Here is a 13,899-nt window from a genome sequence, read left to right as displayed (position 1 = left end):
GATGGTTAGTTTCATGCATCAACTTGGCTAGGCTACCGTGCCCGGTTATCCAATCAAACACTCATCTAGGTATTGCTGTGACGATACCCTATAGGAATGGTTGACATCTACAAGCAGTTGACTTTAAGTAAAGGAGATTATCCTTGATAAAGTGGAGGGGCCCCATTCAATGAGTTGAAAAGCCTTTGCAGCCAAGAACTGAAGTTTCCTAAAGAAGAAGAAATTCTGCCTCAAAACTGGAGCATCAACTCCTGCCTGAGTATCCAGGCTTTCAGCCTAATCTACAAATTTTGGACTTGACAGCCACATGATTGCATGAGCATATTCCTTTAAATAAATAAATCTCTTGAGAAAGATAGCATCTGTCTGTCTATCCATCCATCCATCTGTATGTATATCCTATTGGTTCTACTTCTTTGAAGAACCCTGATTGATACACATCCCGATGAACCCAGCACTCCATGTGGACGACAATTGCTTTGTAATGCATGAACAATCTGTATGTTATCAAATGTCACCTGCTTATCCCTGTCCCACGTTCAGAGCCCCTGGCCCCTGGGAGGAGAGATGTGAAGTCGGAATGGTGAGCTGGGGATGGGCAGTCACCCTGGTGCTTCTCCAGCTCTGCTGGGCAGCTGTGTCACTGTGGCCAGTATGGGAGGCATGGGGGAGGGAGAGTTTGTTAAAAATGAGTCCCATCTCCCCAGATTCTGAGTCTATGTGTCTGGGGTCCAGAATTCTGCATTTTAACCATCAGAGCGATTCTGCTGCAGGTGATCCTTTGAGAAAGAGTTTGCCAGGGTGGCCTCCAAGCCTCCAGATCAGACCAAAGTCCATTCTCCACCCCCACCTCCCCCACCCCCACCCCAGGACTTTTTACCATAAGTCCCTCATGTTCCAAAGCTGGGAGTAAGGGGTCCAGTTTTTACCCTCTGGGTCTCTTGACAAGATTAGTGGGCTGGCCTAGCCATGCCTGTTGAAGGGCAAATGCTTAATAGCAAGAGGTATACACATGAGGCTTTATGGCTTCCATGGTGTGGTAGTTAAGGCAATGGACTCTTAGACCAACCTGCCCAGGGTTCAAATCCCCACTTAACCCTCTACCGATTATTCTTTTTTTATTATTATTATTCCTTTCATTGACTTATAATTGCATGTCACATAATTTCTTTCCTCCTACAACTGTGGGGCTGACATATAGTGGACTTGCTTGACTTGCCAATCCACTAGCAGTGTTGGTCCCCACCCCCAGCCCAAAATTCAAAGTTTAAGCAGCAAAATATGAACGTCTTGGTCTTAATATTCTGGTGGCTTCACAGTTTGATACTGATCTGCAGACTCATTTTACGAAGCAAAATGTAAGTAAGATAGAAAGGAACCTGAGACCCATCCCAGGCACTGACCCCGCCACCACGACCAGCTCTGGTGCCTCCCTCCCCCCAACCAACCTTACCAGGCCTCCTTTGCTTGCATTTGAGAACAACAAATGGGGCTGACCTAACATTTCATTGGAGCTTTGTTAAAGTCTTCACCAGGAAGAAAGCAGTCAGCATACTGGGTGGGTGACTAGGGCAGAAGGAGGAGGAGAGTAGGGGTGGTGGTGGTCATAAAACATGAAGATAAGGAGGCACAGACCCCTTCCTGCAGTGTTTATTCAGTTGACAGAGATCTCCCCAGATGGCGTTCTGGTATCCAGCTTTCCCTTAACCTTCCAGTATTTGCTTCCTCGCCCCCACTCTTTACCTCTGGCCTCTCCGAGAAACGGGCCCTGACAACATCTGGAAAAACAGTGCTGGGCTGCCCCGGCCAGCGAAAGAGGTCTCGTAGAGTCTGTTTAGTTTCTAAGCTCTGATTTTATCTCGTGGATAAAATCCATATGGAGAGAGAAGGGAGGGGAGGCAGTGCTGGGCGACAAAGCAGAGGCTTCGACTGTAGTAGGCCTGTTTCTGGTCCCTGTGGCATCTCTCTCAGGGTTGGGGTTTTGCTCTGTCCTTGTCTTGCTCACAGCATCTCCTCGGGGCAAGCCTGTCTGCTGCTTTGAGAGTAACTCATGGAAACATTTGGTGGAGGAGGAGGTGAAGACTCAAGGCTTCAACTCCAGTACTGGGATTGCTACCAATGCCACCATCCAAGCTCAACCTGTCCCATCAGCTGGAGAGACCATGGATGTGCGTAAACTGGACCGGTCCAGATCTCTGCCGCCAGCTAGTGTGACCCTGGGTGAGCTCATGAACCTCTCTAAATCTCAGTTTTCTCATCCAGGAAGTAGAGCCAATGTCTCATGGATGGCTTGTGGGAGCCTGGCACATGGTGAGCTAACATCAAAAAATGTTAACTATTCCGTGCTGTTCCATGACCCCGAACAAGTGCCATATTTCCTTTCCTGGCATCTCCCTCCCCTACCTTATAGGGTTGTTGGAGAATTGATTGAGATGAGTTGTCAACACACCCTGCAAACACAATTAGAATTTCACACTAATGCAAGGGGTTGTGATCATTACCTGCCCAAGCCACACCACGTTATTGCTCACCTTTGCCTCTCTATCTGGAATATGCTCCCTCTTCACCACTTTGTGTCCAGCAGATTCTTACTCAACTAAACATCACTCCCTCCAAGAAACTCTCTCCAGCTTCCTCAGCCCTTTGGTTATTTCCCTTACTGAATACGTGGAATTATAGTTACAGGTTTCCAACCAGACTCTACCTCTAGAATCCAAGCTCTTCTAAGGACAGGAACTATGTCTTGTTCTTTTGTAAATCCAAAGGTCTAGCGGAATATTTGGCACAAAGTAAGGGTCCAGTAAATTAATGGATGGATGGGTAGATAAATGGTTGGATGGAAAGATGGGCTAATAGATGGAGAGATGGACAGATTGATGGGTGGATGGATGGATGTACAGATGGAGAGACAGATTTTGTAGACATGTCTCAAGAACCACCAACAATTGATAGCTGCTTTCTGAGCTATCTCTGAATATGGTGTTAAAATGATTCCCTTCTCTTTAGCTGACATTAATCAGTGATTGGTATAATAAACATAGGAGGACTGATGGGCTTTTAGCAAAATGTTGGTACACTCAACTCCACATCTAGAATATGGTCTTGGGAGATTTCAGCCTACATTTGGTCTTCCTCAAGGGAGTTTGCCTCCAACAGGCTGAAAGCTTGTCCCAGTTGGGAGTCACAGTATCTGTCCTGCTTTTCAAACTTCCCTGAAAGATCTGCCATTGCAAACCCAACCAAGTACATCACAGCCTTAGTGACCAGAATGGGTTTCTCGGCATCCTTTATGAGTCTCTTGGGCTGTGGAAAGAAAGCATTCCCTCTCGTTAAGACCGAACATGGTCTTTAATAAAGATCACTGGATGGGAAACCAGGACAGCTGCTCTTGGCCTGGTTCACCACTAATTTGCTCTGGGATTTGGGACGAGACACTCCACCTCACTAGACCTCAGCCTCTTTGTAAGAAAAATGGGGACTGTATGAATCTTGACCTCTGTATGGTGTGATTTTACATTCTGCAGGGCCATTGGCCTCCAGAGGGACACAAAATGCCCATACTGGGCCCTTGACCTCGCTCCTCACGACATCAGGGGCCCCTCCCAGTCCTCCCACCTTGCCCACTGTCTGTCAGAGGACCAGTTTGCCAGGGACACAGCAGAGGTGGAAGCTGTTCGGCCCAGTGGCTTGGGTCCACCATCTATCAGCTCAGTGGCCTCAGGCAAGTTCCTTGACCCTCTGCACCTCGCTTTCCTTATGGATAAGATGGAACAATGAAAGGACACACCTCCAGAGCAGTTAAAAGATGAAAAAGGTGTAACACGCAGGAAATGCCCATGGTGGGGCCTGACACAGTAAAGTGCTGGAAAGATGCTATTTGTTATTAAGGCGTCTGTGAGAGATGGATGCTGGAGCCATGGGTTTGGGCCTCTCCACCCGGGTCCTCCCCAAGGGCTCAAAGCCATGATGCTTAGGTCTGTAGGTTCTAGTTTTTAAAGGTGTGTTCAGCCTACACACTGTTGGCATGAGCCTGGGCCAAAGAGGGGAGCACGTAACAAGGTACAAAATATCTTTGGAGAAGATAACGTGGCTGTCCCACTGGCACGGGGTTGATGTTTCCATGTGCTTGGGCTGCCATTACAAAGTGCCACACATCGGGGAGCTTGAACAATGGAGACTGATGGTCTTCTAGTCCTGGAGGCAGGAAGTCTGGAATCAGGGCTCTGCCTGATTGCTTCCTCCTGAGGGCTGGGAGGGAGACTCTGTTCCAGGCATCTCTCCCAGCTTCTGGTGGTTTCCTGGCCCTCTTGGGTGTTCCTTGGCTTGTGGATGGGTCACCTGCCATCTCTGCCTTCATCTTGACATAATGTTCCTCCTGCATGTGTGTGCGTGTGCGTGCGTCTTTGTCCTGATTTCCCCTTTTTATAAAAACACCAGTCATATGGGATTAGGGACCACCTTACTCCAGCGTGACCTCATTTTAACTAATTGCATCTGCAATGACCCCATTTCTAAATGTGCTCACATTCTGAGGTCCTGGTGGTTAGAGCATCAACATAAGAATTCAACTCCTAACAGCTGGTTTTCGCCTAGGGAGGGGGGCAGCACTGAGTCCACCTATGTCTGTGCGTCCAAGCTCATGGGAGCCCCCCAGTGAGTGTGTGCCAGGCCTCGGCTTCTGTGCATAGGAGCTTGGAGGTCAAGGTGCTCTCTCCTGTGTTGATTGGCCACCTCTCTGGTGGACTACTATATTTCTCCTCTTTGGGAAACTTTTTTTTTTTTTTTTTAAAGATTTTATTTATTTATTTGAGACAGAATGAGAGACAGAGAGCATGAGAGGGAGGAGGGTCAGAGGGAGAAGCAGACTCCCTGCCGAGCAGGGAGCCCGATGCGGGACTTGATCCCGGGACTCCAGGATCATGACCTGAGCCGAAGGCAGTCGCTTAACCAACTGAGCCACCCAGGCGCCCCAAGAGACTCTTTAAACAGAGTAGAAATCTTTCCTAGTAACTCCATCCAGTTTATCCTCTTTCTTCCCTTTGGATCAGAAAGAGCAAATGGAGCGCCTTTAATCTTGGCCTTCTTAATCACTATAGCTGGCACTTATTGAGCACTTGCTATGTGCTTGAAACTGTCCTAAACATGTCACACCTAACCTTACAACAATTTACCAAAACAGGTGCTACTATTAGGCCCCTTCTACAGATAAGGAAGCTGAGGCACAGAGAGGTCCAGTAGCCTGCTCGCAGTGACAGGGGGCCTGTGAGGTGGCCTTGGAGCCTGAAGGCAGGGACTTCCAGGGCAGGGAAAGCTGTCCCCAGGAAGTGGCAAGGATCCTGGGATAAAACAGCTGCTTCTAAGTGTCTGTTTTGCCTTTTACTGAGAGGAGTGGACCGGCCTTCCTTCAGGGTCCTTCAGCTGCCCCACGAGTGGTTCGACTTCTTGCCCTTAGCTTGCCAATTTGGTCTCCTTTGTGAGAGAAAACCCAGTAAACATCAACACTCATCCCTCCTCTGCTTGAAGGACATGATTGCTCTGAGACCTTTTCTGAGAAGGTGCTAGAGAAATCTGCAAAATTAGCCAAGGTCAGCAGAGGCCTCAGGCTCCCCGTCCACACCCATTAGGACTATCCTGGAGGGGCTAATCTTAGTTCTCCTCCTGCTTCTTCCAGAACTTCTGGGAGATCTCTCAATCTGAGCAGCCCCAGAGGCCCATGTGGGAGGTGGGGAGGTCCCCACTGTTCTTGTTATAATAACACAGACTAGACTGGGCATGTATGAGGCCCTGTGGGGTGTGAGAGGTACCCTGGGCTGGTGTTGGAGGATCCCAATGGTATCCTGTCTTTGTAATCCACGCCAAGAACTTGAGGGATATCCTTGGACTGGTCATCTGGCCTCGACAAGATGGGACGTTGTCAGCCAGCCCTGTGAGAGTGCACAGCCCATAGTGGACTCTGAGGGCTCAGGTGAGCTGGGCAGAACCAGGGAGGCGGGGTGACCACAGACAGGTGACTGTCCTGGTGTGGGCCTAATGATACCTGCTGGGAGGGCGGGATTCTTGAAGAATCTGAGCACCCTCAGTTTACAGCGGCCAATACCAGAAGTGTAGACCGCAAGCAGGAGGCCCACGTTGGTGTCTTCCCACCCCAAGCTGGGGGCAAGGCATTGGCTCCTTTTGTGTTCCTGGTCCTCAAAGTGAAGTTCAGGAAAGTAGGGTGTGAAGTGAGGAAACACTTGGATATGATATGAAAACTAGGAAATGCTAGCCAAGCTTTGCTATTTCACCGGATTCCACTTCTTAGGGGATGAACGTCCTTCACCGCATGCTTTCTGGGCTGGCTCCCTGCCCATGTTGTGAACCTTCTAAAGAACGGGGACGGGCAGGCCAAGGTCAAAGTCACAGAGGGAAGGAAGGCAAATCCCTCGTGTTCTGTCCTCCCCACCATGACTTCTCCTAGGATGAGGTCACTGGTTTCTTCCATGCTTTGTTCTTCTCTATCTCCACACACCCCAAACCCAGAGACCCTCCAACCAAGGACTCTCCCTGCCTCCCCCCAGCCCGCAGTCCTCTCCTCCACAGGAAATCTTAGCTGAAGTCAAGCAGCAAAGCAAACGAGTCAATATTAGCTTTGTAACCACCTGGTTACATTAAATTTGTGTTAAACAAAGATTTTAAATCGTTTATAATGGCTCTCCAGAAATATACTATTTGTTCTTCCATGGAAAGCAAACAATTTGAACTTTTTTTTTTTTTGAAAAGCAAGGATAAAAGGGCAATATAATATGTCGGAATACAAGGCTAAAAAATATTTTTCTGGAAAAACAATAATTATTTATAGTATATTGCTGATGGATATCAAAAAAATCTTTACAGGAAAATTACTGGTGATGTGAAGAGCCACAGCTGAGCATCTTTATACAGAGTGTGGTTGACATCTACACATAACAGAAACAGTGAGAAGATCATGGTTTCTCACACCCCGTCCCCTTGTCCAATTCAAATTAGCAAATAAAAACAATAGTAAACCATAAAGGAGCTTCAACAAGATTTTGTTTGTCTATGATGATGATTCTAGTATTTTTTGAAATATCAAATGTGTAATTCTCGAAAAAAAAAAAAGAAAAAAGATTTCCTTGCTTTGCTAACATCCAAACATGTACTTAATTTTATCTCTTTGTGCTTTTATGCCATCATTTCTTAGAATGATTCCCCCAAAAGGAGATTGCTGAGCTCAAGGACATGCATCTTTGTAAGGTTTTGAAGACCTGTGGCCAAACTGTCTTCCAGAAACAATACATCAGTTTGTATTTTGGGGGGTGAACTTAGCGTCATACCCTGTTTGCTAACCCAGTTAGGCAAAAAGTGGTTTCTCTTTGTTTTCATATATATTCTATTGACTAAGGAGGTTGAATCCTTTTTTTCATATGTTACTTGGCTATTTCTATTTACTGTAAGAATATTTCTTATTCTCTCCCTTTAATTTATTTTAGATTATATTTCTTTATTTGAGAGAGAGCACAAGTGGGGCAGGGCGCAGAGGGAGAGGGCCAAGCAGACTCCCCCACTGAGTGCAGAGCCCAATGTGGGACTCGATCCCAGGAACCCAGGATCATGACCTGAGCCAAAGGCAGTCGCTTAACCGACTGAGCCACCCAGGCGCCCCTCTCCCCTTTATCTTATGCTGAACTATTTGTCTCTTTCCTATTGTCTGTCGAAGTTCTTTTTATTTTAAGTATATTAAACCCTGTGTTTGTTGTGTGTTACAGTTGTTTTTCCAGATATAATTAACCTTTCATGCTTTTTTTAGATTTAGGAGTAAAATATATTTTTTAAAGATTTTATTTATTTACTCATGAGAGACAGAAACAGAGAGAGGCAGAGCCAGAGGGAGAAGCAGGCTCCCGGCTGAGCAGGGAGCCTGACGCTGGACTCCATCCCAGGACCCCGGGATCATGACCCTAGCCGAAGGCAGACGCTCAACGACTGAGCCACCCAGGCGCCCAAGAGTAAAATATTTTTTAGAATCATTTCTCCCAATATGTTATTTTATTGATTTTTTTTCCTTTGGTGTTATGCTTAGAACATTTTTCTTATTACAAGTTTACATAAAATCTTCCCTCTTTTTCCTTCCAGGACTTTTATGCATTTTTAAAAATATATAATCCATATGCAAATTATTATCATGGGTGTTATGAGGAGGGAGTCTGGCTTGACTTCTTCCACATGGTTAGCCAGTTATTCCAAAATCATGTATTGAGTGATTCGTCCTTCCCCATTAATTGGAATACCATTTTTATTTTACCTCCTGATTACTTATGTATAACTAGAGCTGTTTCTTTGGTTTTTAACCTACTTTTCATTTATTGGTTTCTAAGATAGTATCAGTCTGTTATATTTTTGTCACTTTAAAAATATGTTTTAGGGCGCCTGGGTGGCTCAGTCGTTAAGCATCTGCCTTCAGCTCAGGTCATGATCCCAGGGTCCTGGGATCGAGTCCCACATGGGGCTCCCTGCTCGGCAGGAAGCCTGCTTCTCCCTCTCCCACTCCCCCTGCTTGTGTTCCTGCTCTCGCTATCTCTCTCTCTGTCAAATAAATAAATAAAATCTTTAAAAAAAAATGTTTTAATATCTGACAAAACAAGTGCCTTTCCTTCTTTCAAAAAAAGAAGAAAGAGAAAGAAAGAAAGAAAGAAAGAAAGAAAGAAAGAAAGAAAGAAAGAGAAAGAAAGAAAGAAAGAAGAAAGAAAGAAAGAAAGAAAGAAAGAAAGAAAGAAAGAAAGAAAGAAGGAAAGAAAGAAAGGAAGAAAAGCAAGAAAAATCCCAAACTAACCCAATTCACACATTCTGCAGAATCAACTTGGAAATCATTGTCAAGTTCCAAAAATGACTTTATTTGGGATAGAGGCTGAAATTCTAATGAGTAAATGCAGTTAGTTTGGGAAGAATAAACATGTTTTCAGTGGTAAGCTTTCCCAACTCTGTTCTTTCTATTTATGAAGTGAATTTTGTTTTTAAACTTATTCAGTGAAGTTTGTGATATTCTGATCTTAGATCCTATATACTTTCCCCCTCAATATTTTGTATTTTTGTTGCCAGTGTGTGTGGATTTCTTTTTTTCCTTTATGTTTTCCTGACACGCATGTTGCTGGTGGGGTGCTAGTCCATTTGCTTTCCTTCTCCATGGGGGCAAGGGATCTGGGAGATCGTCTTTTCTCTCATTAATGTCAGAGCTGAGAGAGCTGACAGCAGATTCTTCATAGACTCAAATTCATTGGACGCTTCTGGGAATCCGTAGAATGCTCTTTCAGAATCTCTTAACACCCCTTAGATGTGATAAAGCAAAACACAGCTATCCTGGACGCATTTCATATGTTACTCTCTGCAAGCGGTCTGAACTCAATTTTCTCTTCAGCCTCTCCTTCAAGGAAGAACAGATACCCAACACCACTGTAGGATGTCCAGATGGAAAGCTCCTTGATGGTCTGTTTCACACTTCTGTGCATCCCTCATGCCTAGCACCATGATGGGCACAAAACCGGGACTCCTAGCATAAATCCCTGATTTGGAACAGTTGGAGACCAGACTCTGTTCAATGGTTTGCAACCCTGACTCAATATGAGAATCTTTAGTATCACTGATACCTGGCGATGCTGGTTTAACTGTTCTGGGATTGCGCATCAGTATATTTTAACCCCCCATCCCACCCCAGGGGACGCTAATGCAGCCAGAGTTTGAAAGCATTGCTTTAAATGATGCCCAGCCTTTTTATCAAATTCTTATTTACAGGCAGCAGAAATAACCTATGGATGATTTGTGCAAAAAGGGAATTATTTAAATATTTAAATTTAATATTAAAATATCTAATATTAAAATCCAGGGGCTCCGGGTCCACAGGCCATTTGAGATCATCTTCTCCTGGGACGCCTGGGCGACTCAGTCATTAAGCGTCTGCATTCAGCTCAGGTAGTGATCCTGGGGTCCTGGGATCGAGCCCTGCATCGGGCTCCCTGAGCCTGCTTCTCCCTCTCCCACTCCCCCTGCTTGTGTTCCTGTTCTCGCTCTCTCTCTCTCCCCGTCAAATAAATAAATAAAATATTTAAAAACAACAACAACAACAGTGTGTGAGATCATCTTCTCCCTCAGGTTTTGAGGGGTTGTTCTTAAGAAGAAAAATACAAAATCACAAACAGAAAATTAGGCACAAGAGTAAATATGCAGAATGAGGGGGAAAAGTACCTCATAAACATCATGAAATTTAGAAATACTACATAATATTTTAACATTTTAATTTTTTGCCTGACATGCTGCTACAATGGATTTCTCCCATTTCCTTTTTGGTTGTGGAAACACAGGGTGATAAAATCTAATTTTATTATATTTTCCATAGAAAGAAAAGATAAGTCGCGTGTTCTTTTAGCATGGTTGATCTAAATGTCTTTTTAAAGTGGCCTTTTTAATATAGAGTAGTTTTAGATTTACAGGACGGTTGTGAAGATAATACAAAGAATTCCTGTGACCTCTCACCCATTTTCCGCCATTTGCATTTGTTACCACTAATGAAACAACATTGATTGATACATTACTATTCACGGAACTCTGAACTTATTTGAATTTCATTGTTTTCCCCTAATTTCTTTTTTCTGTTCTAGGATGTCACCAAGGATAACACATTACATTTTGTCATCATGAGTCCTTAGGCTTTGCCAGACTGTGAGTTTCTCAGATTTTCCTTGTTTTTGTAACCTTGACAGTTTTGAGGACTACTGGTCAGAGATTTTATAGAATGTCCCTCAGTTTGATTTTTCCTAATATTTTTCTCATGGTGAGATTGGGATGGTAGGTTGTGGAGAGGAAGACCTTACAGAGAAAGTACCACTTTCATCCCATCAGATGTTAAATGCGGTCACCTGGCTGAGATCCAAATTTGTTTTATATTATTTATAATTTTTAAAAGTTCCTTTCAGCTCATACCCATCATTGGCTGTGTCATGAAAAGTTGTTGGATTATTGTAAGATTTGAGAAAATCTATTGAGTTTCATTTGTGATATGAAGATTTAGGAGGACTTTCCATAGACCAGCTTCTGGCTCTGTGCATTTTTAATCTTGCTGCCCTCCACTCACCACGTAATTCCAGGGCCTGGCTCTAAGGACACATCCAAACTGCAGTACAAAACCTGACCCTGTACCTTCATGTCACGAGGCTCAGTGAATTGGCATAATGGGTGGTAGAAATGTTCCTGGCCACCATTCTGACCCTAGGGTGGCTAGCAAAGACTATGGAAGTAATCATGAACCACATAAATGTGTCACACTAACCCCAAACTAAATGTATCCTAACCAATTTCCCCTTAGCTTGTTCCCAAAAATGCGACAGCCACGCCAACACCACGTAGCACCAAAGGAAGGGTGACAAATGGTTAGTTGGAGTGGAAGGGGACAGTGGCCTTAACCAATTGCAGTTAAAATAGCTTGCTTTTACAGATTTTATAAAAACATGTGAACATGATTAACATAACATAATAAAATTTTTAAAAATGCAAAAACCCCCAAAAAACATGTGAACGTATTGCTAGAACCCCCTTTGGGTCCTAGGAAGAGGCTCATTCAAGTGAGGAGCCCTGAAATTTAAGAGTCATTAGATTAAACATAATCTAGCTCTGCAAATGCCTTCACTGGCCCTGGATCCAAGAAGCTGCAGCTTGAATCACTAGCACCACCATCTCTGGAAATGAGATGTAGAAAAGATTCTCCCCCATGATTGCTTTGCTATGTCACCACCTTCTGATTCAAAATCTGGAGAGGGTGCTTTTGATTGAGCGTAGATCACATGTCATCACCCTGGCTGCTGGGGAGGCTGGGAATGTATCTGTTAATTTGAGCATGTAGTGGGGAGGCAAGCTCTAGGTAGGATACTCCTAACTAAAGAGGAAGGTTCATTGCTTGAATTTGCATAATGAAACATGAAATGATACAAAAGTGGTTACCTAGAGGAGGAGGGTGGATGTGAGGAGATTAGGAACATGACTTCTTAATGTGAACATTTCTGTATCATTTTGAGTTTTTAAACATGTGCATATATTATCCAGGGACAAATAAAAAATTTTAAAGGGTAGTATAATCACAGGACCAAATGTCACAAATCGAGGTAACATCTTTCTTTGATCAACATTCTCAGCAAGGATTAAAGACACAACACAAAGTACACCACATTTAAATCTGTGTTATTTAATGCCACTAAATCCATCAGGCCAATTTGCTGTCCTTTCTTTGCCTATTTTGGCATGCTCCCAAATGACTCATTTTCACAATAGCACCATGAATTGGCAGTGATTACCTAGCTAGGGAGGGGAGAAACGGTGTGGATTTCCCATACAATGCGCTGTAATATGACTTGGTTTCTTGTCGGGAGATTTCAGAACAGTTTCTCACACACAATAGAGCCCTGTCAGAACCAAACACCACTATGGGCCCTGAGGTAGAATGAACCAGTGAAATGATCCTGAAGATTTGCTTATTTTCCAAAGGTGAATCCTTAGGGCTTGTCACGTTGCGCTGGGGGTAGGGGTGGGGGGCGGGGATGTGTGCAGAATTACCATCCAAAAAGAGAAGTGGGAAGTTTCCAGAAAGTGTCCTCTGAGGCCATATTTGTCCATCAAGAAGACCAGATTCCTCTTTGAGAAGAGAAAGTCCTGGGTGAAGAGGACAAAGAGAGGAGCCAGACAGGATGATATTCAAAATATTTAACAACTTATATGGGATGAAACTGACAACCAGAGTGGACTCCTTGTTACCCTAGTATCAGCTGTACTGCTGATTTTTTTCAACCCTGCTCTTGATCATCCACATCAGCATTTTCACCAGGGCTTCTAGAGTTTCTCCAAAGCTCTAAAACCCATGGGATCCAGGAAGAGGAGGCAAAGAGGCAATTAGATCCTAACTACTACCTTTCATGGGACAGTCAGATGATATCATATATAATCCATATAGACCCTGGACAAATAAGAGACTGTGCTCCTAGCACTTAGTGGGTGTTCAATAAATATGTTTGACTTAGGGAGAAACCTAAGTTCTCCCTAAGAATATGAGTAAGATTTAAGGTGATATCCCTGAAACTCAATCTATTGCCAGGTACATAGAAGGTGTTCAATAAGTATTAAATATAAATTGATTAAATAAATGTGCTGGCTACAGGCTCTGCCAAAATCTTTGCATAAGGATCCTCCACCTGATTTTTGTCTTAGAGACACTCAATACTCCCATTCAAATCCAATATAACCTGGTCTGAGAGGTAAGGGTGGTGGGGAGCTTAGTTCTGAATTGGATTTTTTTTCTTGGCAGGATAGGCAGGAATCTGCTATTCATAGGCTTGTGAAGAATCTTTTTGAGGATGCTTGGATTCACCCGTGGTCACTCTTGCTTCCCACCCCAATGAGAAAGGAAGCTTGTCCTCTTTGGATACCATTTGGAGCCTGTAATCTGCTCCCACACTCAAGCCCTGTGCCTGACTGTCAGCACACATGGAGTGACCATTATTATAGAAATAACTATCTGCTCCACAGCCAGCTCAAGCTATATATAGCTTGGAAACTCTCAGGTGCTCAAATTAGTTGTCATAACCAATGTGATTCCAAATACCTATTTCTCTGGATTTTAAAAAAGTTTTTTTCAGTTGGACCACCCCAGTCCTGGATTTTTTAAATCAGAGATACACATCCAAGCATCATAGGATAAGCACTCAATAAAAACAAGCTCCTGGTATCTCAGCCCTGTGTATGACCCCCTTCTTCATGTCTGCTCATTTCCCTATCCAGGCTTTGGGGTTTTATCTCCTGTTATAATCCTGAGATTGCCCCTTGGATACAAGGACAGTTGAGTTTCTATCTGATCCTCTGCCACAT

Source organism: Mirounga angustirostris, unplaced genomic scaffold, assembly GCF_029215605.1.
Source record: "Mirounga angustirostris isolate CCGP_5_RB_7025 unplaced genomic scaffold, mMirAng1.0.hap1 SCAF_1, whole genome shotgun sequence".
In the NCBI taxonomy this organism is placed as follows: Eukaryota; Metazoa; Chordata; class Mammalia; order Carnivora; family Phocidae; genus Mirounga; species Mirounga angustirostris.
Note: the sequence above shows the minus strand (reverse complement) of the source record.